This window comes from Plectropomus leopardus, chromosome 10, assembly GCF_026936395.1.
Source record: "Plectropomus leopardus strain MGB_pleo_1.0 chromosome 10, ASM2693639v1, whole genome shotgun sequence".
Lineage (NCBI taxonomy): Eukaryota > Metazoa > Chordata > Actinopteri > Perciformes > Serranidae > Plectropomus > Plectropomus leopardus.
Genome location: NC_142185.1, coordinates 29,101,334 through 29,128,059, shown reverse-complemented (window position 1 = coordinate 29,128,059; position 26,726 = coordinate 29,101,334). Strand labels below are relative to the sequence as shown.

Below are 26,726 nucleotides of genomic sequence, written 5' to 3'. Positions count from 1 at the left end.
GACTGTTGTGCCCTTTTATAGTCACGTGATGCCTTCGTAGTTTTTTGAATCCTGATGAAACTTTATTTATTTACCCAGGAAAATAAAACTGATTCAAGAAAGTAAAACAAACATAATTATTGTGCAGCTGAAATGTTTTTCTTCCTCTCTTCCATTTTATTAATCTTCTCACAACCCATCAGATTTATCTCAGAAGGCCCTTGGGGGGTCCTGACCTCCACATTGGGCTCCACTACCTTCAGTATATCTGCCTCAGGCTGTAGTTTATATTTGGCTACATTACACACCTTTATCAGGGCCCAGACTGCCATCATATATTGATTTATTTCAAAATGAATCTCTCTGCATCGCCTGGAGATGTCAATATTAAGGCAGCTGCTTGAGAAACGCATTCAAAGGAGAATCAGGGACCTCTTAAGCGTTTCGACAAACCTGGAGAGATAAAAAATCCTATCTGCCAGATTCAATATAGAAACGAGGCCGGGTTATAGTGATGTTTTTGTCAAGACCCCATAGGTTTTTGGTATTTGGGAATTTCGCTGTCAAGCTGCCTGTGCTGAAATGGGACGAGGTTTTGTGTGTGTGTGTGTGTGTGTGTGTGTGTGTCAATAAAGATCGGCCGCTGCAGATTGTGTTAGAAATATCAAGTTTATTGATGTAGTTTAAAAGCAATTTGACCTATTTCATGCGGACTTGATCCCACTCACAGGATAACTTGGACCTTTTTCTTTAGATTAGTTGTCATTTTGGAGCTGTGAAAATGGTGAAAGAAATTCAGTACAGGCAGAAAAATATCAGGCAAAATACAAGATAGTGAATAGATCTGAAATATTTTTGGTGACTTAAAAAAGAACAGTTGAGTTGCATGTCAAGGGTGTTTTTGTCTCCTCTATATGTTTGTGTGTGTGTGTGTGTATCCATGCAGTTGCACATAGTTTGGGACTCTGTGTGTGTGTGTGTGTGTGTGTGTGTGTGTGTGTGTGTGTGTGTGTGTGTGTGTGTGTGTGTGTGTATATCCATGCAGTTGCACATAGTTTGGGACTCTGTGTGTGTGTGTGTGTGTTTGCGTGGGTGGTTACCAGGTGTGGATCATGCAGAGACATAAGAAATGCACAAACACGCACAGATGGCCCAAATCTCCAGAGTATTTCATATGCACATGTGTAAACAGACACCATGCAGCAGGAAAACCTACTGTCTAAAAAATATTGGAAAAATATGGAATACTTTGTCATAAGATGAAAAGCTTGTACATCATTTATGGAGCCTTTGTCATCAAACCAATCACCAAAGTAAATGTTAGCATTGTACATTTCTGCAAACAATGACTACATTGTATTTATTATTAGAATGTAGCTGATATGTTGAAACTTTACATTCCAGTAAGGCAGTAGTTAACATGTGGTGAGGTTTACTCGCAGTGCTGCCTGGGTTTGACCGATTGAATAGCAGGCATCACGGAGGCAGAAAGACATTAGCTAGAAACTAGTGAGGACAACCAGAAGACAAACTGGGGGCTGGGATAACATTTTGACCAGCTTCAGATGACTGGTAAATGAGTGTTTCACACACAGAGTGAATACAGGTGTACCAGCACATACTGTATGAGAAATCTAAATGTTTGTTTGTTTTGTTTTTAAACATTAAAGCATGTAAACATGTTCTGGTAGAAAATTAAAATACAAGCATGAACCTTTTTAAAAGAATACATATTTTGCATTTTTGCAGAAATTTGCCCTGTAATGCGGAGTGCGTTATTTTTCATATCCGCTCATACTGGCCACTAGGCTCGGGCAGTATAATCTATTACGGTGGTATTCAGAAATCCTCAAAGTATGTTTTTCAATATCTCTTTCTATTATACTGATTGTATGTAGTGCACAGCATGCACCACCAGAGCTCAGTCTCCACTGGTGGAACAGGCAGCTAGGCTGAAAGACATTGCGACACCCAGTGGTGAAAGGAGAAGTTACAGGACAAAAAGTTGAATTCAGAGGGTGTACAGTTGTATTTCTCTGTTTAATAAGGAAAATAGATGTTAGAATATTACTTCTCGTAATATTTATCGTTGGCCACTCAATGGTGATTGTGCATTTTATAGTTTTAAGATAATGCACTTTTTAGTTAAAACTTTGTATTAGCATTATGACAGTGTGGAGGAAATACCACGCCTCTGTGATCGTTTGGACACCCTGTCATGCATTATAGCTAACACATGTACATGTATCGCTGTACATGTGATATGAAATGTCAACACACTTTTTAATGAGTCATGTTTGCTGTGAAAGTCAAAAACACTTGCAGCAGATCAACAGTCGGACTTCAACAGTTTATCGTAAACAAGCCTGTAACCCTCCACAACGAGCTCTGATTGGTCCTCACTGCTGTGGTCTAAAGTCTTTAATTAACATGTCTGTGTGACAGTGGAGCATGTGTGTGTATGTGTGTGTATGCTGGCAGACGAGTGTGAAATTGGCTAATTAACGTGACCTCCCTTTGATCCGGGGAGAATACACATATGACATCTGAATTGGGGTGAGCCTGAGGGACGGGAGGGTTCCTGGAAATTTGTAAAAGTGTGTGTGTGTGTGTGTGTGTGTGTGTGTGTGTGTGTGTGTGTGTGTGTGTGTGTGTGTGTGTGTGTGTGTGTGTTCCAGAGCTTGCTGCAGCTCTGAATACTTGATTTAACCCTGTGTTTACCCCTCCTCAATCTGAAAAACACAGAAATGAACAGGAGAGCACATCAGTTCAAATGTAATTCTCAGTCTTATGAGTTGTTAAGTTAACCTAAAATTTAGCAAAACAGACCAGAAGAAAATGCTCTCATTTATATAGACTAAATCACAATGTTTATGAACAATAACCTCGAGGTAGAAAACCCCCACATCATGTACATGAAATGAAACAGCATGAAGGAAATGCAGCCTCAATTGGTTCATTTTTTAGATAAGAAGCAGTAAAAGCCAGAAAAGCACCACAGTACGTCAAACAATCACAGTGGAAATGTCAGATAGGTTGGACCACCATGTTAAACTACAGCCTGTATCTTAAGTTTCAGTTTGCTAATTTCACATATCTCATATGTCGAAATTGAAATATGTTGCCAGTTTTCTCCCCAGAAGTCTATACAAACATTAAATTTGGTGCACATGCATGCTTTGATGCTCTTAATGTTTGATTGTAATTATAGCAAAAAAGATACCAACTAGCCATGGCCTCAACTGCAGTGTTTTCCTATGACAACTTGACTTTAATTATTTAAAAAAAAACTTTGTTCCGATATTATTCTTAAAAACATATAATAGGGTCGTATTTGTACCCACAGCCAAACCTCAGTGGTCATTGCTCTGATCAAAATCCAAATAAAAGTTCCTTCTCTTTTTTCATGTTTTTCATTTTTCCACACTTTTGGAGTGCTTAGTTTATCCTGTTAGTTCCCGTTTTTACCCGACAGAAGTTTTTGACCTGTGTTTGGCCATAGCCTGCAGAGCAACCAGTCATCTCCCTCTTTTTCTCCGAATAAAAATTGATGAACGTTTTTTTGGTTGTTTCTCAGTGAAATGCTTCTAGGAGTGAAGCAACATAAAATAAGAGAAAAAAACAATGAAATAGCTGCTCTGTAGGCGCCTTGCTGCACCAGATGGAGGGAGTTAAACAAAAAACAGATGGACAATGAACTGCTTCATCACACCAATATGGAAGAACCATATTCACTTCTGCAATGTGTGTCAAAGATACAGAGCCTGACGGCAGTGAAAAAGAAAATACTATCATTACTATAATCCCCTTTCTATAGTATAATTTGTTTTATCTCTTATCATGGTCAGTTAATAGGATTTATGTGCTGTATATGTCAGTGGAAAAATGGAAGCAACTGCCTGTTTGTGTTTTTACAAAGCTCAGACTGCAATAGCGTCAAACTCTACAAAGTGAATGTATGATATGAAACTAAAATCTTTTTGCTTCTGTTGTGGTATGGTTTTTTTCCCCGACCTTCCTTGATGTGGTGAAGGTGTGTGAGGCCGCTGAGGAGTGCTGGGGTGTAATTGTGCAGCAGAACTTTGGACCATTTGTAAATGTCCTACAGCCTCTTGACATAAAAAGAATATCCTTAATTATTAAGTCTGTTGAGACCAGACACAGGATAATTTCCCGTAGCTGTTGGAAGAAATAAATGGTGTGTAACTGGGATAGTCATTTGTGGAAGAGTCTTTAGATCCTGTGCTTGAATAGAAGTACTTACACAACACTGTAAAAGCAGGTAAGGTAAAAGAATGTGAGGAAAAATTAACATAAAGAATTAAAAGTAAGAGTGCAGAAAAATATAAAACTAATCTAAAAAGTGTTTGATAGTTAAAAGAATTACATTTGTGAAGCTGGAAACATAAAATGTTTGTCATTTTTGCACGAAAAATATCTTAAAGGACTATAAAAATAGTTTACAATCAATTTCAGTTGAGTAATCGACTAATCATTTAAGCTGTAGCTTAATTTGTGTATTCTGTACACAAAAGTCTTAATTCAATGAAGTAACCAGTGACTAAATCTTACAGTAATTGTAATGACGTTAAAAGTTGAATATCTCCCTTTGATATGTAAAGGAGTAGAGGTGGAAAGTGGCATGAGAAGAAATTACTAAAATAAAGTGCAGGTCCCCAAATGTGTGCTCAAGTAGGCCATAGTAGTTGAGTAATTGCACTTAGTTACTATCCATATAATTTGTGACCACAAATAACAGGTATAATAATGACTTTGAAATGGAAACTGTGCTGGTAAATAGTGCCAGAAAGTTCAACAACTTCCGTCCTTTTGTGATTTAACTGAGATTATGAAAACAGGCACTGTTTCACAAGCCCTTTTACTAAGTAACAAGATTTGAGAGCTCTCTAGATGTCACAAATATGTAGAGCAATATCTTCTGATAGCAGTGATAACAGACACAACAAAACCAGCAGAAAAAGTGAATTAAAGGAGCACGTAGACAGATTATAAAACAGGCCCCAGAATAGAGCCTTGAGGAACTCCAAGAAGATGAAAATTACTCCTTGTCAGCAACAGATTAAAAAAACACAGAATTATTTTATATTCCATCCCAATTTCTTAGATGATCATTAATCTATATATAACATTTAATTGTTTTACTGCTGTTATGTCTACTCTCTAACTTGTCACCTATAAAGCACTTTGACCTTGACTAACAGTGGAAGGTTTAAGACAAGTTTAATTGATTGATTAAATTATTGATTTATTGACTGATTAGATGTATGAAGAGCAGTACTGGAATTAAGAGAAGCATAAATACACTTTTTAGATGCTTACATCTTCATGATTATGTCCCTGAACCCTGCTTCTGACATCCTAAATTAAAGGGTAATTTCAGATATGTTGTGCAGTTTCTAAGCATTTGCCTACTTAGTTGCTGATGTTATTATTGTCCTTGGCCATTTCCTTTGGTATTTATCTACAGTTCTAATAAGGCTCTAAAATTTAAGTTTTTTGTTGTGTATTGTCTTTAGTAGCCTTTCAGACTATTGGACCTCTTCATCTACTATTTCAGTACTGCTCACCTTTCTTTCCTCCTCTCTACTTTCACCATCCCTCATGGTTCTTCTTTGATCTCTCCTTTTCCTCACCATCCACATCTCAGTCTGTCCATTCTCATCCCGTCTCTCCGTCTCTGTCACATCAGGTCTCTTCTGCAGTCTCTCAATGTCTCTTTCTGGTTTCTTCACCTGCAACTGTGTCACACTGAGGTCTCTGCTCTTTCTGTCGCTTTTCTTTTTCCGTTTATCTCCACTGTTTTCTCCCCTTTCCACCTCTTCCTTTCTCCCCTCCTCCTCTTCATCCTCCCTCGTCTCCCTCCCTGTTCCCCTCCATCACCTCCTGGGTAATGACAGGGGGGACAGGTGGAGACCAGACCATCACCACCACCAGCCTGTGTGTGTGTGTGTGTGTGTGTGTGTGTGTGTGTGTGTGCGTGCGTGTGCGTGCGTGTGCATGCGAGTGTGCGCACATGTGCGTTTGTCTGTGTCATTTACACACACACACACACACACACACACACACACACACACACACAGATGGTGGACAGGGTCCCTGCCGGCCAGCCTGTCTGTCTGGTGATGGGGTGTTGTTGTTGTTGAGTGCACTCAGCCACACATGATTAGCTAGACAAACACACACTCTCTCTCTCTCTGACACACACACCCACACACACGCATATGTATTCCCCTCTACGTAGCACATATGGGGCTCAGCACCAAAACAAGTCACCTGCTATTCCAGTCACACACACACATGCACACACACCCACACACACATGCACACATGCACACACACCCACAAGCATGCAAACCCACACACACACACACACACAAACACACACACAGAGGACAGAAAAACGATCAAAGGGCTGTGGGACTGTCAGCACTGATTATGCATCATTTCGTTTTGTGTCTCTTCTTTATGTAACATTATCAGTCTATTGTTCCAAAATAACAGTGGTATTTCTTACAGAAAAACATCAGTAAATATTGTTTCTTAATCCTTATTGATACTATAGACTATAGTTTATTGATTGTGAGAGTATTGCTGTTAATGTGTCCTAATAAATATATAGCTAAATATAGATAAAGATGGCGTGTGTACATGTGTTTACATGTACTTAAGTAAACGGGTTACAGTCAGCTTTCATCACTAAGCTGATTTCTAAAATGTCATGTCGACAAGAAATCTGTAATCAGAGTAAAGATAAGAGAAACGTGATTTTCCTCATTATCCTGCCATGTAAAGGGTAACAGGGAAAGTGTAGTGGAGTAGTTGCACATGTGTATTTTTTATTATTGTTGTTATTATTATCTATATATTTATTTATGGTGGGAGCAGGGGACATGTCCCTCTTAATATTAATATTGAAACAATGTGCATTTGTCTGCCACAATAAAAGCATGAAAGTAGCAGAGGATTTTTTTTTGATGGTATGAAAGACATTTACACCTTAAACATCCACTGCGTAGGATTTGGTGTATCTATTGGCAGAAATGGATTATACTAGTCAGAACTGTTTCCATTTGTTGATAATCACCTTATAATCACCATCATACAACAATGACAACACAAGAGAAAACTGACGGAAGGATAAGAGGGGCTGATGATATACTTCTATATGTCTGCTCTCCGCTCTGACGATCAGCTTCATTGCATCTTTCCAAGCATCGGAGAGGGCAACACACTCATCAGTGAGCAGGTGCAGAACAGGTGCATGACCCCCAAACATGTCACCTTCATGTCAAAACTGTTGACACACATCAGATGACATGTTTATCATGTGGTCGGATGTTTATTTAAGAAGAAGGCAGTGGTGCTCCAAAGGTTGAAGAAGTGAAAGTGCCTTCGAGCAATGCACTTAACTCAGATGTTGAGACATCAGACTGTGGATGTGCTCGATATCTTGAACTCTGACTTTGGCTAGAAAGTACACTATTCTTCATTGTGTTTTTATTCTTCTCATTTTCCTTCTGAGTATCAGTTCCAGAACACAATGTCACCAAATGCCCCTGTGTGTGTGTGTGTGTGTGTGTGTGTGTGTGTGTGTGTGTGTGTGTGTGTGTGTGTGTGTGTGTGTGTGTGTGTGTGTGTGTGTGTGTGAATGCGTGAGTCTGTTCTTTCAAAGCTCATTAGCTTTATTACACAGAATGTTAGTTATATTACAAGTATGTAATGTATATATATATATATATATATATATATATATATATATATATATCTTATATATATAAATAAGTGTGTGCAGATTACCGTAAATTCCCAAGTTTTTGTAATAAAACCTTAATTTACATTATATTACATTGTAAAACTGATTTATTTCTGATCTGGGGCATCAGATCATTAAACACTTATTTTTGTCCCTCTAAAGGCCCATTACAAACAAAATATCTTGTTATTTAATTTGGAGGACTTGTTTGAATACTTAACCAAATATTAATGCCAGTCCTGAATTCTAGTAAAACATCCCAAAAACACCTAAAATCCTGAAATGTCCTTTGATTTTTGGGGTGCTGCAACAAGACAAGAATGATGGTGTGTGTGTGTGTGTGTGTGTGTGTGTGTGTGTGTGTGTGTGTGTGTGTGTGTGTGTGTGTGTGTGTGTGTGTGTGTGTGTGTGTGTGTGTGGGTCGGTCGGGGGGGTGGGGGGGGGCTCCTATCTCTTCTCTCCACAGTACATCAGCAGGAGCTGTCAGATCAGCATCAGGCCTTGCCAGTCAGATTAAGGATGTTACAGCAGCAGCATCCTGGCCAACAGCCGAACGGCTGCAGATAGATTTCACATACTCTCTGTTTATCTCTCCTCTGTCTCTGCCTCAGTCTCTGTCTCTGTCTTCTGTGTCTCCGCAGGACACTGCTGCTGTCGGCTCAGGTCCCAGGGTCGAATGGAGGTGAGCCCAGCTAAGTGGCGAGGTGAGGGGACAGGTGGCGCGACTCCACAGTTTCACCATGGCCACCAATGAATCATAGCTCGTGAAGAGTCCCATTAAAGGATAAAATAAATTCATGACTCGGTGCCAGCTGGTGCAAAAGTGGAGAAACAGCAGCTACTGATGAAGAGGAACTTGACAAGACGGAAAGGTAAAATTTCAAAAGCATATTTTTTCTGCTTTATTACCACTTGTACAATCTGTTAACCCTTTGAAACCTGAGCAATTGGCTTGATTTCTTTCAGAAAACACTGGAAAAAGGCAATGAGCATTGAAAAAAGACATGGCCCAAACATTTGCAAAAAAATCAAGAGAAAATCAAAAAGAAAACTATCTCAAAATTAGTTTTAAAAAAGTAAAAAATAAATAAATACAGAAAAAGGTTTAAAAAATAAATAAAAAAGAGGAAATTACCTGGAAAAAGTGCTTAAAGTTATAATATTTTTGGAACATTATCTCAAATAAAATTATGATCCTTATGAATATAGCTTTTCCCCAGCTTTTTAAATTTTCCCCTAGACATTTTTCCCCAGCTTTTTGAAAATAATTTCCTAAATCCACTTATTTCCTGTAATTTCCACAAGATTCAAAGGTTTAGACACCTGAAAGGCTTCTGAAGGCAGCACAAGAAAAGGGATGTTGCTTCAGGTTTCAAAGGGTTGATGTCTCATTTTGTTGGGATTAATTAACCACTCACTCTCTGACAGACACACTGGTGGCTCCATCCACATAGACTGTTTAACGTTTTCAAACAAACCAAATACATCAGGCTGCATGTCAGTATATTTATCTAAAATGATGCATTATTATTATTTCTATTTGATGGATGATCCCACCATAAAAACAGGTTTGAATATTTTGCTCATCGTGAGCTTCATTCAGTTTGTGTGTATTAAACTGTTGTCATGGCGCCTCAGAGAAAAAGTGTATGCGGCCATAAACCCACTGAATATGACTGTGAATAATTTCATCAGGGAAAAGATTTCATAAATGTAATTGGACTTTCTTAAATTATTTGAGAGCTCTTGATGAGATTGTTAAAGACTCTCAAAGACAGTCCGTCTGTTTTTACAAATCCGCGTGCTCAAATTTGGAATCGTTTCTAAAACTCTTGTAGCCTATCGTTAAAACTTCGACTTCTGAAACTTAGAAACGTTGATTTTAACAGTCACAAAGTTTTCACAAAATGTCCCCAAAAATTAGATCTTAAACGCTGATCTCTTCTAAAATCTCTCACTTTTCCTGACTTTGCCAATATCTTTAATGAATATCACAACTTTATACTATAAGCCCCTTTAAATGACGCTTTACTTACTTAAAGGAACAGTCCAACAATAAAAATATGATTGTTCTTTTTTTTGCCGAGATACCACTATAATGTCAGTACCACTGTCATCGCTATGAAGATAATGTTGGCATTGTACATTTCTGAAAACCACAGATCCATTACATTTCTACATAAAATATATCTCATATCAAAGTTTTAAATGTGACATAGTTTTGAATAAATGTGTATGAGCTGACTTTGTCATCGGGGGGTGGAGTGGATGGTGAGATAGCTGCCACGCTGCAGATTTTCGAGACTAACAAATAACAGATCTGGTTGATTTTTGTTTTTCTAGCAAGACAAGCTGCATTTTCAGCTGTGATTGTCAGGATCAGAATCAGATTAATTGCCATGTTTTTCACTTAAAAAGAATTTGCTTTGGTTTTTGGTACATATATTACACATATAGTAAACATATTAATAGGAAAAAGGCAAAGTACTGCAACATTCAAGAACATTTAAACAAAAATATGACATATTTTTTAAAAAAGTACTATAACATAACGGATATGTATAATATAGCTGTTTCAGAAGACAAAACAACGTGCACCAAGAAGCTGTGGCGGCTGTGAGCGGCACCATCTTTAAGTGATAGTGTGGGATTTTTGAAGTATGACCGTATGAAATACAGCTCAATATTACCATGCTGTATAGTGGGGTTGATTTCAAAACATGTTTTAGCCACTTAAAAAAACACCCGCCTAAAATATGCAGTATCTGTCTAAGTGGAAGCTGTATTGAGAGTGTTATCAATGTGAAGTTTCACTTCAGTCAGATCGCTTAACAGCCATTAACAGCACTTTCTGACCCAAACAGCCGAGCGGCAGCAGATGAGAAATGTAGTACCAAAGGGAAAGGCTGTGTGACGGCGAGGTGAAAGTGTTTGAAATACAGCGTCCACTTAGACTCATACTGATGTTTTTTTAGGTAGGCCTTTTTTCAAGTGGCTAAAATACATTTTGATATCAACCCTTGTGGGGTACATGTCCCATCTGTTTCTACAAACCAGGAGCCCGCTGATCTCATACAGCCCCACTGTATGAGATCCCTTTGATAGTGCCATCTAAAGCAAGTATTTTAAGCCAAAACATGATGTTTACCTCATCATAACTAAGTGTTTTTTGTGCCCACAGCCACACTTTAACCACAGCATTGATAAAAGTTTCGGCAACTTATACACATATATCGGCTACAAAATAACATACTAATGTGGTATATCTGTGGTTTGCAGAAGCACAATGCCAACGTTTATTCTGTCTGCAATGATACTGGAGCCAGATACAGGTTAGGTTAGTCGAGTATAAAGACTGGAAACAGACCGAAACAGCAAACCTGGCTCTGTCTAAAGGAAACAAATGATAATATCTTATTACTATACTAAATCGCTACAAAAGCAAAGTCTAAAACCTGCAAGTCGTCTTATAACAGGGGGTTATATGTCCATATTTAGTGCATAGTGATGATATCAGTAGAAGATTTACTGTTTCTCAGGTAGTGACAGATTTCCTTTAAAGATATATCCGTACTCTTACCTCTGTACTCTGGATAATGCCTCCCAGTTCTACACTGTCCTTTGTTTATTTCACGGCACCCTGGAGTATATTTAATACATCACATAAGCAGGCAAAGCCTATTTATACCACAAACTCGCTGCTGAACCTCGCTGTCATGTGAGTTTGTAAGACTTCAGTGTGTAACATAAAGCGTGTTGTGATTCTTGAAGCTCCATTGTGAGGAAACGTGATATTCTTGGCAGTCTGAAATACGGAGTGGAGGGCTGAAAAACTGTGCACAGTTTACAGCGCTGAGGGTTTTACTGAGCGTGACACGACCCTGTGAAGGTCACTCATCCATGTAAATAATATGGCATCCATGGACAAACACACGCTGAGAAAGACACACACACACACACACACACATACACGGAGCAGGACACTGTCACAAAGACACATGAGCATATCAGAGTATCAGATATGATCATGTATAAATCCATAAACTTACAGTGAAATATGAAATACATATATGACCCAAGAGAAACAGTTAATGGTCAAAAACACATATTGACATCTTGGCGAGACACACACACACACACACACACACACACACACACATACACATACATAAATACAAACACATACTGAACAGAAGAACCAAATAACTTAAACAATACACACCATGCGCTTTAATTAACTTTTGTTTTTTACTAACATACTTGTAAACAAGTATTCTTCTCAGTGAAACCTAGGATACTCGCACCAAAAATAAAAGTTTTGTTTTGCTGTCTGTAGTAGTAAACTGAACATTATGCAGTCCCTCCTGGATGTAATGATGTTGCAATTGCAACAACTAGTGCAAATTCAGCCAGACCCGTTAATTCTGCACAACCTTGATATGGTTTCTAATCACCACAACCTATTTGTATTGCTATGTAAAACAGGTCAAATCTAATATAATTTTAGAGCTGTGGGCCACCCGGCAGCTCAGTGAGTAGACCAGGTGTCCCATGTACAAAGATGATGTCCTGTCTGTGGACTGTATGTAAGGATGGACAACATGACAGTTTCCCCAAAGTGTAACTTTTCCATCTGGATCACCCCCTGGTGTCTGGCTGCAGTAGAGGTCATAAAGCCCGCCCCTCCATGTTAGTGAATGGGACATAGGCCAAACTAAAAACTCAAAGTACAAGCCAAATACATTTTTCCCAAAGATGGTTTCTGTCACTGATGGTAGCTTTCATCACCCTGATATTTGTTCAAGTGATTGTTTTTATGATAAGTTTGGTTTTAATGAGTTATTCAGTTCTATAAAAAGAGGATTTTACGCCATGATTGACAGCTGTGGCAGCCAATCCATGTGCTCACATTCAATAGGGCTGCTCACGATTGGTCGGACGGGTGTTTTGGTGGGAACTCGCCCCACTGTGGATATGGCTATCGAATGTCATCGTAAGAGGAGTAGTCACGTAACATCAGTCAGTGGAAACACAGTAATCTCGCAGTTGTGTTTCATTGACATTTCGAAAATATCGCTTGAGTTGTGTGCAAATGTGTATGGAAACCTGCCTGGAGTTTGTTTTTAGCAGCTGCCTGCTGCTGTTGGAAACTGCTGGTTGATAAGAGCGCTGAGAGCTAAAAGAGAGCAAAAAGCTCAGTAGAGCTGCAGAGCTGGTGATAATTCACTGCGGGTTTGTCACTGTGAGTGATCCTTAACATATCACGCATTTGATTTATTGTTGATGTATGATTAGTGGATGTTTAATATGGAAAATCATTGAAATTCCCTGTTAAGGTGACAGGCTGGCGAATGCATTGTCAATGAGTGTCCTCCTGGGTGTATTAGTGGAAACGTGTGCAGGCTGTGAACGGTGTCCCAGACGCCGTCCATGCTCCTCCACTGGTCCCATGAATAATGTAGAACTCACATTTTCATACCACTTCCTCCTCCCTCCCTCTATCCCATTTTCTCCTCCCCCTCCACTGCCCCACTGTGCCGTAGTAAAAATAGAAACACAGACCTGCAAGCTTTCGCTCCTGTGTTTACACCATCATGACCCTCCCCGCCGCTCTCTCTCTCTCTCTCTCCTGACAGTCGGGTTATTACTCTCATTCATCTCAGCATGTTCTCTCTCTATCCTCAACGGGAGCCGCAGAGCAGAAACAAGACGGGAGGTTGTTGGGCCAGACTGGGAGCAGAACGAAAGTCCTAAGGAAGCATATAGATGCTTCATCTCCATATCTTTATTATGTGCCTCCATAAAAATAGCCCTGCTTAGGCCTCTCCGCCGCTCGCCTCCTCTCGCCTCCCACTTCTCCTCCTCTGCATGCACTCAGTCTCTGCTCAGGGGAAATGAGGAGCTGCTCTGCTCAGACATTAAATGTAGAAACTAGGATGCACAGACAGAAAAATTAGATGCCTGCTCCTTCTCTGTGGATGCAAAGCAATAATAAAGTTTCTTGTCAGTAAACAAATAAACACATAGGGGATGTTAGATGTAGAAAACCAGTGTTAAATCACTTCATCTAGATTTTTGTTCTCTTAAATGGATTGTGCCTTCCTTTTCAGCATAATATATATATAAGTCAGATATTATGCTTCATGGAAAGTAACATTAAACTGGCTAATTGATTGAAGTTATTTTACAAACAGTTAAAAAAGGGGGAAAGAGTTTTTGTGGAGAGGCAGTAAAAATAAATCTGGTGTCACCCTCTGAGTAACTTACAAGATCAACACGTCAAGTTAATTTTATTTATAAAGCCCATAATCACAAATCACAGTTTGCCTCAGAGGGCTTTACAGCATATGACAAACCTCTGTCTTTGGATCCTCACAACGAATAAGGAAAAACTCCCCCCTAAAAAACCCTTTAACAGGGAGGAGAAATGGTAGAAACACTGCTTTATTGTTGATGAAAACTTGCTGTTTGGCTAAATTTGACACGGTTGCACAATAATAGTAAATAAAAGTAAACTGATTTCTTTGTTTAACATTTCTGGTGGATTAACACTCTTTCACAACTGAACTTGTCTTAAAGAATGTCATCAGTTGTCTGTATCCCAAACAGCAACTGGGAGCGTCCTCAAAACTTGCTCATCAGAAATTAAACAGAGTTGTGTCATTTTTTTTAAATTCATGCTTCAATGAAAGGTTACCCCCTGCAGAGTCCAAAAAAAATAAAAACAATACAACATACAATGGTTAAAGACACACGACTCCGAGGTAAAAAACACACAATACAGTTAAACATGTACAAGTTAAGCCCGCCCGTTCTTACAAACATGTCTGCTCTGTCAGTGCTTTTGGCGTATGAGCGTGACGCCACTGCGATCAACTGAAATGTAGCTGGACGGCGTCAGATGAGAACACGCTTGGACAGAACCAGTGGTGCGCGAGCATGCTTACAGGGTGGGCATGGGGGTGGAAAGATCCCACAAAAAACTTACTTTTGTGCAGAAGTCTGGAGTTCACTTCCCATGTGGATGAAGATGTGGAGTTTTTTTTCTACACCTTACCATGTGCCCCTTTTGTCTATACCTAGCCATCCGTAACTTTGTTGCCTAATCCTAACCATCATGAGTCATGACAGTCCGCCTTGATTGCCATATGACAGTCTGCATTGTAGCCATGTGCTGTGGTGTAAATATAAGTACCGTGCTGCTTCATCCCACCATGTGCATTTGTTGACATCATGGTAACTGCATCCTGGAGCGTAAACAGATGACACAGAAGGTCACTGACAGAGCGACAGCACGTGACAAGTTGGGATGAAAACATGCTGGTTAAGTATATTTAACACATGTAAACATCACCGTTGCTGCATCAATGCCTTTTTTCATATCATTACATAGTATTGAGTTATATGTTATGTACTATTTAGCCTTCAAATGCACATTTAGGACCCTTTGCATGCTTCTCATTTTCAGTCATCGTTAGCCAGTTTCAGCTAATTCTAATTCTAAACTGCACATTTGCTCTATTTAGAAATAGAATAGCATTTTATTTCAGTACTCCAAAGCTTCACAGGTATAGCAACAGCAAAGAAGCGGGTTGGGGTTCAGTGAAGGGTCACAACTGGGAATACTTATTCATTCCCTCACAATGTAAGCATACATTTATTTTCTTCATGGATGCTTTAATACACATCACTGAACTAACTGAAGATTTGATCTGATAAATGATGAGCTATTTTTATAATGAATGGGAAGTAACAGCTTTGACACAGCAGGGAGCAGCAGTCTAGTTAGTGAAGACTCGCAGCGAGTTTTAAGCGAGACAAAGAGGAAACTGATGATGCACTCCGTTAATAAAGGTCTCCTCTTGCTTCTTCTCGTGTCTCCCTCTCCGTTCTTTTAAAGGTCACAGCGGAAACAAGGAGAAGATAGATGGAGCCGACAAAACGAGTGTTTGAACATTGTGCCGTGCCTCGTACGGAAGAGGTGTTTGAAGAGTCGCTCCTCCCACGCACTCCCTCAACACACGCACTTTTCGCAGGAGATCTGTGGCTGACAACGAGTGAAACTTCAGGTATGTTGATACAAGTTGAGTAAAGCTGAGGAAGTAAAGACAGTCTGTGAGTGTTTAAACTCACGAGTCCAACTCAAGAGTTCAGAAAGCAGAGCGAAAGAGGGAGGGAGTGATCTATGGGCCAAAGACCCAAATTTCACGGCTTGGCACTCTTCAAGGTGATAACATTTTATAAAGATGTACAGTACGTCACATACGATCATGAGTGGTGTGTTAGGTATTGCTGAGTAGCAGGTTTGTCACTGCTCATTAACCCTTTAACATTTGGATTGGCATCAGGTTTTTTTGCTGCATTCAGGCGCCTTTAACTAACATTTAAAATGATGTTACATGTTATGTCGTTGTTTTTGTTTTGTTTTTTCTTATTTTTAAGAAAATTTTTTTCTTTATTTAAAAGTATTTTTCTTCTACTCTTTTACCAATTTCTTGCAAATATTGGGATCATATCTTTTTAGGTTGCATGATTTTTAATTAAAAAAAACTTATGCCAATTTACTCAGATTTCAAAGGGTTAAATGAACCACCCTCTTCTTGATATATATCCTCATTTAGACTCACTTCTATGATATTTATTCATGTTTTGATGGTAATTTATATAATTTTCCAGGGAGAATTCTTGCTTTTAATTCTCTCATCCAGTTTCTGACATATAAAAGAACCCTTGAGCTCTTCAAATTATCACCAATGTACATTTTTTCTAATAATGTTCAGATTGGAATATCACAGACACACCACCACTAAAAGTGCAAATTATACTTTCCATATCTGCATAGCTGTAAGGGTCTGTTTGACATTAATTTAATCAGCTTCTCATGTCCAGTGAGTGTCTACATGCCTTCGAGCACGCTTTAGGGCTGTGACTTCGAAAAAGATCAAATTCTAACAAATAAGTTAAATAACATATCTAACATAATTTATTCAACTGTATTTTTAATGACACCCACGTGATTCTAAACTGTGTTCTCTGCGCCTCCGCTGCCTCACTGTTTGACAAGCTAATAGGTGACTTCAGATTTGTTGTCATAAAGGGACTGTAAGGCGGCTGCATTTTTAAATGGCAGTAAACAATGCAGACTGCTTCCACAAGACTGGCACAACTCGCTGTTTTACACCATTTTCTGTAGCAATGTTTACTGATGGCAGCCGGGCGTGCATTCAGTTTGAGTGTATGAACGCTCCCTGGAGTGCAGTGCATTGCCTGTTGTGTTTGAAATATTAAGAATTGTATTTTGACAGATTTTTACAGATCAAATATTTACAGGGGGCCGATTATGCTCATTTTCAGGGCAATACTCGAGTTTTCGGTTCCTAGGATTGGTTTATCTACATGCTATAATGTTCAGAAAGTCTCATCTGGTCTGAAACACCTGTACTCACCCACACACCTGTCTCTTTAAGACCCCTCCTGAAAAGACCAGTCTGATTGATCAGCGTTTCTGGATTTTCCATGCGCTCTCTGCATCTCGCTACACCATCATTGCAGCTCGCAAATGACTGTAACGGAGAATAGCGTCACTTTCAACTGTGAAAAATCACCAATAAAACCTTCAAAACCGAAATCTTCACAACTGGACAATTTTCGGCAGGAACATGATCAAAGTTGAGGAGCATGTAGCTACATGTGGCAATGTAGGCTACAGTTTTAAGTTGATTAATAATATAATTAAGTTGTTACAAATACCTTTTTCACATTACTAAAGGAAATTTAAAGAGTTATGCTCTTAATAAACATCATTATAAATGTTTTTGAGTTGACAACCATTTAAAATTAGAGGTCGTCAGCGTTTTTAAGGAGCCTTTAGCTCAAAGAGAGATTGAGCAGGGACCTTCTACAACAATATTCTGAATGTTTTCTGGGTCTTCGGCAGAAGTCAGCAGCAGTTGGACAATTTGCTCAGTGTGTCGGCAACCCCTTCTGCACTTTTACTGGTGGTTAGTTTCTTGCTCAGAAAGTTACAAGTATTTCCATACTGGTTCACAAGAATGTCCATATACTTGGTATAATAATACAGCTAATAAGCAAATATGTTTCAATAGTACGTAACTGTTAGCGAACTAGTTCACCTCTCTGCTATGGACAGGTTCTGCACAGTGTTCGCCAGCTCGTGCAAGGATTTATGAGTAATAGTTAGCCTCTCGTACAGAAAAGAGGACATAAAGCGACTTGAAACTTTTGATCTTGTCACTTTTTGGTCTTGTTTTCTTCGTCTTTGAGGTTGGCTTGGTGGGTCAGGCCCCTTAAATTCGACACATTTCAGTGCTTTTAAGGGTTACTGAAGGCTGTGTTGTTCTGAACAAAAACATGCTGTTGTTTAAAGTTCTGTCTACTTGCTTCTGTAAAAGCCCCAGAATATTAACTTGCATCCTTTTGCTCTGAACCGTGTGATTACTGGGGAGAGGATGAGAGTGCCAGAGTAGAAGAGAAAGACAGACAGAGATGCAAACTAAGGTGAGTTAAGTGCACTTCCATCAGCGACTGAAGAGAAAATGCGAAGCAGCAAACAAACACGCTGTGAAGAATCCACATCCATGGCATTATTTGAAAGGACACGAGAACAAAACCAAATCATGTGAAAGAAAACACAGCCTGTAACACACTGAAACATGCCGATACAAGTGTTGTGGAGGAATCAAAGTGCTGTTTTCGGACCCTTTGTGAATATGAAGCGTATCGCAGACAGACTGTCACACCTTCTTCTTTGACCGTTTCCCGTGGCAGGTTTTTTAAATTACCCCCCGGACATCCCACAGTCTCCAAAGCTTTTCAAAGAGCTTTCAGTTTGGCATTTGATTCCCTCCTGCTCTCCTTTTCTTTAGACGTGTCTGTCTTTTTTTTTCTCTTCTTCTCTTTCATGCAGAGCACCTTGGCTGCTGAGAGGGATTGATGGAGGAGTCCAAATTTATTCAATGATGAGAGGAGAGGAGAGGAAGACATACAGGAGGTGGAAAGGAAACAAGGAGAGGAGAGAGGAGATGAGACTATGGTAAATGAGGAGAAATAAAGGTCAGGAGACAACAAGGTAGAAGTAAAAAGATGGAAGGAAAGGAGAAGAGATAAATAAGGAAAGGAAACAAGATTGAAAAAGGAGGAGGAGAGAGAAGAAGCAGAAATTTGAGGAGGAAAGGAGACAAGAAGAAACAAGGAAATGTGAAAGGAAATTACATAAAGGAGAGGAAAGGATTAGAGGAGATGAGACAATGGGAAAGAAGAGAAAAGGCAAAAGGAGTCCACTAAGGATTGGAGGAGAGCCAAGGAGGAGAGAAAAGGAAACATAAGGACATAAAAGTAGAGAAGAGGACATGAAGGAGGAGACAAAAAATAGAGGGGAGAGGAAACAAGTTAAAGGTGGAGAGAGAAAGAGAAGAGGGGAGCAGAGGTAAAGGCAAGGAGACAATTGGAAAGGAGAGGAGATGAAATTTAACAAGGAGAATAAAGGTGAGGAGCAGAGACAAGGAGAGAGAGAGAGTGGTAAGAGGAAAAGAGGAGATGAGAGAGGAGGACAAAAGAGGAGAGGAGAAAAACCAATGTTAGGAAATGAAAGGGGGGAAGAGTTGAGACAGTGGGATAGAGGTAATACAGGAAATGAGAGAAAAGGAAAAAAGAGAGACATGAGAAGGAGGAGAAGATACAGAATGAGATAGAAGGAAACGAGGTGAGAAAATGAGAGAGGAGAAGAAGGAGGAGAGGAAACAAGGAGAAAAGAAGAGTGAAGAGCAGGACAGAAAAAAAGGGGACAAGCACATGAAGAGAGATCGGAGCACATAAAAGCAGAAAAGAAATGGATAGGAGACGAGAGACAAGAAAAGAGAGAGGACACGAGGAGGATGAGAAGCCAGTCGTTCTTTACCCGGGGCACAGCAGGGGGGTGAGGGAGGTGAAGGGGGGGAGAGGGTGGGCTCCTCATCCCTCTCTCCTCCAACTGAGCCTCCTTTCTCAAGGTCAATCACAAACACATACACACACAGGCACACACATGTACATGTTCACACACAGGCAGGCAGGTTGGCAGACATGGTACACACACACACACACACACACACACACTCAAACACTCTCACACACATTTCGTCGAGCTCAAGTAGAAAAGACGCCTTCTGCCTGCTTTTCTCTCTCTGACTCTCTCTGTACCAACCAGCCAAGTCTCAGTCAACCATCTGGAGATAAAAACACCATTCTTCCCACACACACACACACACACACACACACACACACACACACACACACACACACACACACTGTGTGTTTATGATAATAGACCAAATGCTTCTATTGATTCTTTCTCTCTCTGTGTCTGTCTGTGTCTGTGTGTGCATGTAGAATCAGTTTTATTTCTACATGGAGAACACACTTCTCTCTTTACAATGTTCCCCTGCACTCCTCTCTCGGTTGAAAATGTCCAAAAAAAAAATCGTTCACCATCTATTATTGAATTCTAGAAACCTATTGTTCATGATCTTTTTTTTTTTTTTTTTTAAATACAAAAAACACTTAAAATGGTGTTCACAAAATAAATTGTATACTGCTGCTAAAACACACGGAATACACACAAACAAGATCTTGCCGGAGAGGTAACCTTTCACAGTTTCTTCTGAAAGTGTCAAAAACACTCCGAGTGTTCGTGAAAATGAGCAGCAGGGGTTTGAATTCAGTGGAAACTGAAAATCCTTGTCTGCCTCAAACACAGAGGATACTGCTCCTGAAAAATATCAAACATGAACATCTGTTTTCTCTTGCATCCCTGCACCCCGATTCTGTCTGAAAGCATGATCTGATTTTACATATTTGTAACAGCAGCAGCAGACACAGGAATGTCCCGATGATCACAGCAATTATGGAAAGTATTACCCCATTTATTTCTGTTCCTTATCTAAATTCTCTTTACCTTTTTGTTTCCAGCCATTGACTTCTTGGCCTCCTCTCTCCAAATGCCAACAACGTCTTGGACATCTTCATTTATGAAAATGTCCCCCAAAGAAAAACAAAGGCATCAGTGGTTTCAGCAAATGTCCCAAAAACACATTATATTTACATTTAAGTGACATCGCCTTTTAGAGGGCATACTGCATGACTGAATTATGACTCTTGCCCTTCAGGAGCAAAGGAGGTGTGACATCGTTATAGATCCACAAAGCAGGCCAGTTTAGTTTGATGCATTTCGGTACGCATTTTTTGCGTTTCCATTGTGAAAAGTCATGGATGGTACCTTTAGCACCTATGGACCCGTCTCTATTTTTCACCATCCCTCTGCTTGTGATACCTAGCACACAGATGCGGTATGAAAAGGTGGAGCTAGAAACGCTGCAGTCCGTTCATTGGTCAGTAGAGAATCAACACTCTGTGCTAAGAGCTGAGTCGGGCTGATTTAACTACTGTCCATACTGTGAAAAGTTTGTCTTACATTAGTAAACTGTAACTATAAAATGACAGAATGTTTTGCAGCCTCAAGCAGCAGCTGTAAACAATTTAATTCACTGGGCCAACTGCTGGCAACTTTTAAGGTGGAAGATTTTGTTGTAATGTTACTAGATACTGAGATGACAACGTGAATCCATCAACACACCTTAAATTTCAATATGACAACTTTGACCAGTCCATTTGTTTTTACATATACTTTTAGTAATGACTGGATCTTCAAGTTTTAAAAATGTATATTGATTGTGACAAGATTATGTAAATGGAATATTCTAATCCTCAGTTGGAGGGAAAAAAAACCAAAACGGGTAGGAACGTCGTTCCAGCAGCACTAAACCCCTGCTCTTGCCTGAGTCAGTGCACAAACAGGCTATTTATAAATATCCCATAAAGAGAGAGTCTTACTCTAGCCTGCTCTTTTTTGTTCTGAAAATGTTGCTGTGCAGCACCATTCTGTTGACAATAAATGAGGGTCAGATTTAACTCTGTTTAACCTGTGAACACGGAAATACAGCCAATGCTGTTGGACAAAGCAGCGAGTGACCACAACCCTGCCAATATGTATGAGTACTGTCTGCGGTGGAAGGGGCTAGGTACCTGTTCATAGGTGTTACTTTGGTTCCAAAGTTACTACACTGAGAGCCTTTGATGGAAATGCAGGGAAAGTCTGCAGATGGAGGTGGTTAAATGGGTCAATCAGTTACTGGACTTTCATGTGAGACCACTGTTTGCTTCCCGATTTCTACCAACAATCAACATTGGTTTCTTTCCACCATGTCCCTGAATTATTACTTAATCTTAAGTGGTTATTATTGTAACCATGATGACGAAGATCCCCTGACCATAACAAATTAGTCTTCTGTCTTATTTCCACTGCCTGAGTTTCCTCAGCTTGACTCACTTTTGGTACAGGGTGTTTTTTTTTTCCAGTTTTGTTTTCCATTGCATATAGTACCTCCTCAGTACTGTTAGCCGATCACCATAGCTACACCGCGTGAAATTGCTGTGGCATCGTCTTCGACTGACACACATTGCTCTATTTAGCTCTTGTTGGATCCTTTCATTGGCAACCAAACAGCAGATTATCTGCACTTTGTCATTCTACTACGGGCTGCTCTTTTGTAAAATCATGGCCAAGTGAATTTTTTAAAAAGTTGCGGTCACTAGTAACAGTAGCCTGGCGGGTTTGTGCAGGATGACCCCTGTCGCACTCGCGACAATTCTCTCTGATCAATGAGTGGTCTGCAGTGTTTTAACTCCACCTTTTAGTATCAGCTCAGCTTGCTTTGCACCTCAAACAAAGGTGGTACCAAAAAAGTACCAGGTACTGTCCACAACCTTTGCCAATAGAAAACCTAAAAAGAACCATTCCAAGCGAGTTGAGTCGTGCCGTACCATGCAGTAGAAATGAGGCTTTTGTGCCAAGCCCTAACCGAACCTTAACCACAGCAGTGTCAGTTTCAGAAAACAGTTTTACTTTGCAACTGCAATTTTTAACAACTTTTGAAGGCCGATAATTGCCTGGGTTCACCTTGGAATCCCCCAATCCACCAAGTTGAATGATTTGTCTGGCATCATGACATGAAACAATGGTTTCTTGGTTGACAATTGATTGACCCAATCAGCACCACGGGGGGCACCAATACAGTTGTCAGGCTGTGCACTGGAATGCATCGATGAGCATTTATAACAACATGGGAACTGCGACAGACAAGATAGACTCTGCTACCGAGGCTGTTCCTAATCAATATGTCTTCTCAGTATCACCTGACATCGAAGCACATTTTACTTTTGCTCCACTCTCAAAACCTTGTTGGCATGGCAACACATCAGTGCGGACTTAAGATGATGTATATGCAGATATATTGATCTGTCGTGATTGTTTAGTAAAAATCGAACCCCGTCCCCCCAAGGAAATCAGTCAGAGTGAACACAGTGTCAGACTGAAGATGTAAAGGAGGTGTAACAGGTGGGCAGTTCTGTCTGATATCAGGCACATCAGAGTATGCTTGTGTGTGTGGTTCTAGAGGGGTGTTACAAAGTATTTTGTTGTTTAACCCTTTGAAATCCAGAGCAACATCACTTTTCTTGTGATGCTGTCAGACGTCTTTCACAAGTATTTTAACCTTGGAACATTGAAAAAATTGGTGCAGTTTTAAAAAAAAAAAATAAAAAAATTTCATGTTATTTTCTTGTACTTTTCACTAATTCCTTGATCATTTTTGGGCGAATTCTTCCCGTTGCTTATTGCCTTCTTCCCGTGTTTTTCAAGGAAATCAGGCCAGGTGGCCCAGGTTTCTAAGGGTTTATTTGGAGGACTTGTTATTATTTCTCCAAAAGCATTCTGCAGTTAGTTTTCTTTTATGCATGGTTGTCCCTGACCCCCTGAGAGTACCCAGAGTATATGCATTTAGTGTCACCTTTGGAGCAGTGCCTGAATTCATTTCTAGGAACTTGCCTTGAGAACAGAGGCAACAATGCAGAACTTGTGACGATGGCTACATTGTCACTTATGTTTTATTAAGTTCCTGCTGTGGAGAGAGGCTCTTAGAAAGGTGTTTGTCCACCACAAGCATAAGGAACAGCTGCAGCGCTCCTTTTCATAGATTCTTCAAATCTCTGGAGGGATGAACACCTTCTAAAACATTGATCTTTGTTGGAGAGTGCTATCTGACATGTTGCTCCAAAATTTCCCATAGGTTTTAATTGGTGAAGGCCATAGCATATGATTCACACAATGTGTGACCATTCAGTGGGCTCTTGTGACCTGTATGGAAGACTCTGTGTTCATTATGTTAATCCTCTCAGGTTTTTCCTATGATTTGTTTCCTTTTTGTACAACCTTTATATATATTCAGCTTTGCACCACTGCAGTATTCCTACAGCTGATATTAATTCAAAAATATATAGCGTAAATTACAATGTGACACATAAGCTTTGGCCTCAAACATGTGGCACTCTTGTTTTTAGTTAAATGTTGACTAATGGACACAATCCTGCAAAACCAGAGGATAACTAAAAATCAGCCGTGTTGAAACCTCTAATGGGACGTGCTTCCTCCCCCTTGTAAAATATTCCTCCTCTCCTCTTTGGGTCAAAATTGTCTCCCCCCGTTCAACCCCCCTCCACCCTCTCCCCTCCTTTTTATAACTGGCTGCAAATTCACTGCTGTTCATTACCCAGGCAGGGTCAATTCCCCAAACAATGTGTTTGGTGTCACAATAAAAAGGGTGTTTTTTACGGCGTGTAGCAGTAAAATGCTATTAAACAGATAAAACACCGGCAACGAGCATCAGGAGGATTATAAAAGGAATTGCCTTGATAAACTCCACATATCTGCGTGATGACACACCAGCAGCTCTCTTCTCTCCGTCGCTGGGGAGGAGGAGGGGAGGTGGACTGAGGAGCACATGGTCGCAGAGTTTTTGCAGCTCTACAGCGACACCATCTGGGGAGATTTAAAAACAAAAAATATAATAATTGGTTACATCTCTGCCCTGCATCCTGTCAAATTATATGCATGGATGGGTTACTTAATGGGCCCACCGGGCACAGGCTCAAGGGCCCAACGTGTCAGGGGCTCCCCTGGCCTTCACTTCCAAAATGTTAAATGTCAAGAAAACATATACAAACCAGGAAGACATTCAAAGTGACTATAAAAAGATGCTAGGGAAATACAGAGTCTCAAAATAACCACAAAATGGGAAAACAATCACAAAGAGACACAAAACAGCCAAAAAGACACAAAATTACATCAAAGGGACAAATCAGTTTGCTTAATTGGACATGAAATTAACACAAAGAGACACAAGAAAGAGAGAAGTAACAAAACCACAAAATATGATGATATTAATTATTACTATTAATAATAATAGTAACTTTATTTATATAGCACCTGTTAAAACAATAGTTTACAAAGTGCTTTGACAGACAAAGCAGAGACAGGAACTCAGGGAATAACAAGATAAAAATCAACAAACATGCCAAACAGAGAAAGGTCTAAAAAAGCCAAACTTAGAGGCAAGAACAAAATGTGTATACAATGACGCGTGAGAAAAAAAAAAAAATCTGTTATTGCCCGTGTTTTAGCAAAAATGTATCTCCTCAAAACCTCGACTTTATTTGATTTTTTTAACCCTTCAAAACCTCGATTCACATACATTTTCTTGTGCTGTGTTCAGACAGCTTTTACAACCCTGAGAACATTTATTTGAGGTTGAAAAAACCTTGGACAAAAGTCAGTGGGCAACTTGGCAAGAAATGTCAAACAAATTGCAAGATATTAGTAAAAAGGTGACAAGAAAAAGATATTAAAATCTTAAATCCGCCTGATTCATAAATATTCTAATATAATTTAAATTATGTTACAAGGAAAAAAACATAGTGTTTTCAGTTTTTAGCACTTTTTGGCAAATTTCTTGTTTGTCTTTTTACCTTATTTTTTTCCCTCAGGTTTCAAAGGGTTAATATAAGGTATGTATTCAAGTGTACACGCAAATTCCTGCTACTTTATGCATTAATGGTCTCGTGCTTCCCTCTAGTGGCTACAGTGAGAATGTCTTCACCAAAATAGACCCTTTTCATTTGACTTGTCTTAACAAGGTGTCACTAATAACATTACCAGTGAATGTGCTATATTCCCATATGTCCCAGTAGGAAGATCATAACAGTGAAATGCACGCAGGACCCCGACCTAAAGCAGTTAAATAATAATAATGATAATAATAATAATAATAACTATTGTTGTTATTATTATTATTATTATTATTATTATAGGTAGTAGTAGTAGAAGTAGTATAGAAATGCTGGTATTTGTAAAATAAAATAAAAAGTACTTAAAGCTTAATAATAATAACAATAATAATGATATATCATAAATCATAATTATAAATTGATTGTTTTTTTCTACACGTTTTTTTTTTATCTATTTTTGCACAAAACAGAACATATCACAGAAATACAACAACAGAAGTTGACAAGGTTGTTCAGGTGAGATTAAGAAACCTGGGTCTTATGAGGAATCTCATCTCAAAAAGAATAATAAACATATTCAAAAGCCATGTAATCAAGCAAAGTAAACAAACAAACAAAGTCAATAAGCAGACATTAAGTACATGCAAAGTAACTAGAAAATACATTTTTATCAAACACCCTAATAAAGTGGAGTAAAACACAATATTTGCTCCCAGAGTCAATGGAGGAGTGGAAAGTTGTATAAAATTAAAAAACTGGTTACTCAAGCCTATAAAAACTGTATTACATCCCTTCACTGAAACGGTCTGTACAGCTATTATCTGCACTCAAGTGAAAACTATTTTCAGGTTAAAAAAATTAAGTTTCTGTAATTCAGATGAACCCAACGAACCCTTTAAATTTTATTTACTAATAGGCCATGGATTCTGCTTTTATGACCATCGTGTGTATTAAGCAGATTATTATATTTCATGTTACATAATTATTAAACAGCTTATTGCAAAAAATGTCATTTTGC

At 39.3% G+C, this 26,726-nt stretch overlaps 1 long non-coding RNA gene across 1 annotated transcript in view; it reads left to right on the top strand.

Annotated features, from left to right (window-relative positions):
- Positions 1-16,199, top strand: part of LOC148188547 (uncharacterized) — a 34,578-nt gene extending 18,379 nt beyond the window's left edge. Inside the window, exons 4-5 of the long non-coding RNA XR_015777582.1 lie at positions 8,395-8,625; positions 15,654-16,199. This is a non-coding gene — a long non-coding RNA (uncharacterized LOC148188547). The remainder of the gene's footprint in view (positions 1-8,394; positions 8,626-15,653) is intronic.
- The last annotated feature ends 10,527 nt before the right edge of the window (positions 16,200-26,726 follow it).